Genomic DNA, 4,955 nt, shown 5'->3' with positions numbered 1-4,955 from the left:
CTGTGGAAACAAGCCATACAAATAAATAACCAACCACCTTCCTTTTCCCTGGTATTCTCTCTGTCTTTTGATTTTGTTTCTGCCTTTGCCTTGTTTTGGGTGGTAACTTTTTTGTAATCGACTCTATGTCCGAGGGGGAGAAACAGCAAGATTTTTGTTCATTACACATGAGGGCAAAGATCTAAAAGCCTAGAGTTTAGGCAGAAAACCTCTCCAGTTTCCCGTTTTACCTGGTCCAGCATGGCATCTCCACACTCCTTTAGGATGATCTTCATCCACAGTCCAGCTGCCGTGACATAGGTGGGGCTGGCAGACAGCATACCATCCACTGTGGCCTCAATAAAGTCTGTGGCCTGTTCCGGGGAAAGTACTCACTAACAACCTGGGAACAAATCAAAACAGGAGAGACTGCAATGATGTTTGGCTCCAGCACTTGTAAAAATGAGGCCTAATCTCTATGGAAAAAGATCTATGCATCAGCAAATTGCATCCGACGAAGTGGGTATTCACCCACGAAAGCTCATGCTCCAATATGTCTGTTAGTCTATAAGGTGCCACAGGACTCTTTGCTGCTTTTGCAGATCCAGACTAACACGGCTACCCCTCTGATTAATTAACAATTTGTTAATTAGTCTCATGTAATCCCTAGCCATTTGGGATTAAAATTCTCTCCATAGTCTATATACTACATTTTTGTATTCTACACTAATGAGATCAGGTTTGAGGAAAAGCCTCTGTTGCACAGTTAGCACAACATTGTACTGGATATGCAGGAGGTAAGTTTCCAGTCTGTATTCTCTTAGATACACTGCACCTTTATACAACATATAAAATTAAGTCAAGAGAGGCATGCACACAAATATAGGCTAAGGCAAACCCACAAGGTGACAGAATGAAGACTGGATGGGTTCTCAGCTTGATGTTCCACTAACAGAGTTTTTCTCATGGATAGCTGGATGTGTGCGCATCTGCATGTGCATTTTCATGGGCGCAACATTCTGTGGAATCTGGATTTACATGGCATTCATAGCACACATTATGAAAAGCATCTTGCTGGTTACTAGCAACGAATGCCCCGCCCACAGCTCGCTCCAAGTATGGAAAGGCATCATGAATGCGTAAATGTAAAATGAACGGTGCCTGGTCACTAGAACATCCGCACAAGTTTTTTGAGTCAGTTACCCTGGCCATTTTGGAAGATGCCTGAAACAGAGCCTCGGGGTCCAGAGCTGCTGTTAGTTCTTCACGGAGACATCTCAGCTCTTCCTCCGCTGACCCCAGGTTCATGGGCTGGCCTGGAGTGGAGAAAAGGAGAAAAAGTACTGTAACGACTAATGAAACTGAACCTCTACTGCATGGATATTCATACAGGAGGATCCATGTGCTAGGCTGTTATCAGCATAGTGTAAAATCCTGGCTCCCTTCAAAGTCAATGGCAAAACTCCTGTTGACTATAATGGAGTCGGGATTACCCTAAATGTCTGAAAGTTAACAGTAGTGGTATGTTATTGTGACTGATACAGGATTGAACAAGCACCATATTCAGCTTGGAGCAGCTTTCTGGGTGTGTCTGGTTTCAGTAGCATCTCTGCTCTCAGTTTACATCTAATCTCACATTCAAGTACAACTCATGCAGGTAGATGTGAGGTTCCAATGTAGAGGTGAATCCCTCCACCAAACTCTCATTGTAAATGAGATGCGGCTGGACAAAACCTTTGGCAGGAAACCCAGGCTCATCCGTCACTTCTAAACAATGCTGGGATTTCTATGTTGTACACTCAAAGACTGGAGTTCCTTATTCTGTTTCTGAATCACCAACACTGTTTTTAGGACTGATTAATAATAATTAGAAATAGGTGACCAGATGTCCCGATTTTATAGGGACAGTCCCGATTTTGGGGTCTTTTTCTTATATAGACTCCTATTACCCCCCACCCCCTGTCCCGATGTTTCACATTTGCTCTCTGGTCGCCCTAATTGGAAATGGCCTTAAATGATAACCAAGATCTATCCCATTAGGTGAAAAGAATATCCTACTCCAGGGGTTGGCAACCTTTCAGAAGTGCTGCGCCAAGTCTTCATTTATTCACTCAAATTTAAGGTTTCGCGTGCCAGTAAGACATTTTTACGTTTTGAGAAGGTCTCTTTCTAGAAGTCTATAATATATAACTAAACTATTGTTGTATGTAAAGTAAATAAGGCTTTTAAATGTTTAAGAAGCTTCATTTAAAATTAAATTAAAATGCAGAGAGTCTCCCGGACTGGTGGCCAGGACCTGGGCAGTGTGAGTGCCACTGAAAATCAGCTCACGTGCCGCCTTCAGCACCCGTGCCATAGGTTGCCTACCCCTGTCCCACTCTTTCACAAAGGGGAAAATGGCCTACACTTACTCCAATAGCTTTGAATGCTCATGACAGAGGGCTACCGGAAGAACTTTTTGTTTAAAGAATTATTCCAGGAAACCCCTCCAATACAGCGAGTGGCAGGGTAAAGAGAATGAAAATGTTTAGTACCAAGGGCTTGTCTACATGGAGATAGTCAAGAAAGCTAATCCAAATTCATTTTCAAACTGCATTAGTTAAACTTCATTAAACACCTCTGCAGACACACTTATTTAGAATTAAAGGTAGCTTATTTCAGATTAGTTTAATTCATGTAATTCACTAAAATTAAGAAGGGCCATTTTAATTCAGAATCAGAGCATTCCACATGTTTAATGCCACTTTAAAATTTACACCTTTAGTTCATTTGGATTAACTCTCAGTGTCCCTGTGTAGAGAAGCCCTAAGGAACTGAGCAGTTATCTACCTGGTGCAGACCATTTATTATTTGTACAGTTCCCAGAAGTGTGCCACGCTCTTTACACATCATAATCGTCTCTTCTAATGAGCTATTTACAAGATGCCCACCACTCTGTTATCTAAGTGCCAACAGACAGGACAGAAAGAACTAGACAGGCAGAAAAATGGACATTACAACAGTGAAAGAAGGTGAAGAATTACTTATACCTGCTAATGGGGAAGAATTACTTATACCTGCTAAAGGTCTCCTCACCTTGTATACAGAGAAGGCAGCTGATACAGTCAACCACCCACTGACGAGATGTGGCCAGTGAATCACAGCTGTGTGGTGCTATTGCTCCAATCAGAGATCCAAACTGATTAAAAGTTTCCTGAGTCTAATTAAAAAAGAATGAAGAATGAATGTTCTCCAGCTGTACTAGACTTCACTTGCCATCTTTATTGTTGATACCCATCAGCTCTGTGTTTTGGGGGACCAGGGCACAGGATCTAGCCTGTGTGACTCATGAAGGACACCCCAACCTCCGTCTCTGTTTGAACCAAAACCGATCAGAGAAAAGGCTTGCAGAAACAATGAAGGGTTTGGGGAGACACACCTAGACCCTCCTGACAAGGGTGACAAGATTAAGACATCTCCATTTGCATACAGAATGAAGAACAGAAACAACTCCCCTAGCCTCATCTGCATGAAAGATGGAATAGAGATTAGCATAAAGAATGAAGAACAGAGAACTGCACTGAACTCTGGGACCAGAAAGCAGGGACGCATTGAATCATGGGAATCCCTGCTCCAGATGCTAATGAACCTACGCCTGCACACACTCAGCTCAGCAATTATCAGACCAATTCAGTAATAAATCTTTGACTCATATCCCAGAATACTGAAGCAGCCTAGTTGCCTTGTGAGCTCCCCAGAAGAAAACAACACCCATAGCCAAGAGTTATCAGCTCCTATTGTCTAGCCTAAAGAAAACCCTTGAGCCATCAGTTTACCCATAAACAAATCTAGTGTTCTCCCTTGAACCATTGTATTTTCTCTACAAAACCCCCTACCTATGCCCAGGTAAGGGTTCTGATGTATAGACCCAAACTCTGCATCAGTTCCACTGGGATTTCATCTCCTGACTGATCGTGCTGGGGGCTCTGCCTGTCTCCAGCATTCAGGACCTTGAGCTATCACCACCACCTGGGACCCCCGACCCGTTCAACCCTCATGGAGGGGGTGAGATCCATCTCTCTCTGTTTTCTTTCCTACCTCAGGTATTAACCTTTAAAATGTAACTTATGTTTGTTTAGCCCTCCTGGTGTGGTTATCACTATGATTCAATCAAATAACTGTTATGGTGTTTCTCTCTCTCTCTCTCTCTCTCTCAATATTACTCTTTTGAGTATTAGCTACCCCCATTTACTTTGCAGCAACACTTCCTGTACCTAAGCTAAAGATCCCTGTAGTGCCCCAAAATACTGTGGGGTTTGCTCATCAAGTGGGTTACTACCAGTACAATTGTAATGTGAAAGTGTGATAGGAATGTGTTAAACTTAAGGCACATAAGTGGTGGGGGGAGCAGCTGAAAGTGCTGCTTAACCCAGCCCACTGAATACAGGGACATATGAGGGGATCAGCTGGGGAGTGCTGATTGACTTGCTCTGCTAGTGTGTGTGCGCATGTTCGTCTAGTTCTAGTTATCAGCCCTGGGGAACCTAGGTCCTGCAGGAAAGCTCCATTGGGAGGGGACTTGTAGAAGGAAGTAGTAGAACACACAAGTGACATAAGCAGCACATTAATAGAATTACAGAACTGCCCCCGCACATAAGAGTAACCCTAATTAATGAGCCTCCCAAAGTAACGGGCACGTCTGGTAACATTGTGCCTCTGATTCCTATACTGAACTGGGTAACGCAGTACATACAAACGGATGGGGTCTAAATTAGCTGTTATCACTCAAGAAAGAGACCTCAGAATCATTGTGTACAGTTCTCTGAAAGCATCTGCTCCACATGCAGTCAAAAACGCTAACAACACATTAGGAACCATTAGGAAGGAGATCGATAATAAGGCAGTAAATATCATTATGCCACTATATAGATCTACAGTATCCCCACACCTTGAATACTGCGTGCAGTTTTGGTCGTCTCATCTCAAAAAAGATATGT

At 43.0% G+C, this 4,955-nt stretch overlaps 1 long non-coding RNA gene across 1 annotated transcript; it reads right to left on the bottom strand.

Annotated features, from left to right (window-relative positions):
* Positions 1-353: 353 nt before the first annotated feature.
* LOC120395130 lies at positions 354-3,112 on the bottom strand. Its single transcript, XR_005592479.1, has 3 exons — positions 3,055-3,112; positions 1,183-1,295; positions 354-382 (listed from the first exon to the last, which is right to left on the bottom strand). It is a non-coding gene; the product is annotated as an uncharacterized LOC120395130 (long non-coding RNA).
* Positions 3,113-4,955: the final 1,843 nt, after the last annotated feature.

The sequence above is a fragment of the Mauremys reevesii genome, unplaced genomic scaffold, assembly GCF_016161935.1.
Source record: "Mauremys reevesii isolate NIE-2019 unplaced genomic scaffold, ASM1616193v1 Contig97, whole genome shotgun sequence".
Taxonomy (NCBI): domain Eukaryota; kingdom Metazoa; phylum Chordata; order Testudines; family Geoemydidae; genus Mauremys; species Mauremys reevesii.
Note: the sequence above shows the minus strand (reverse complement) of the source record. Positions and strands in the feature narration are given on the sequence as shown.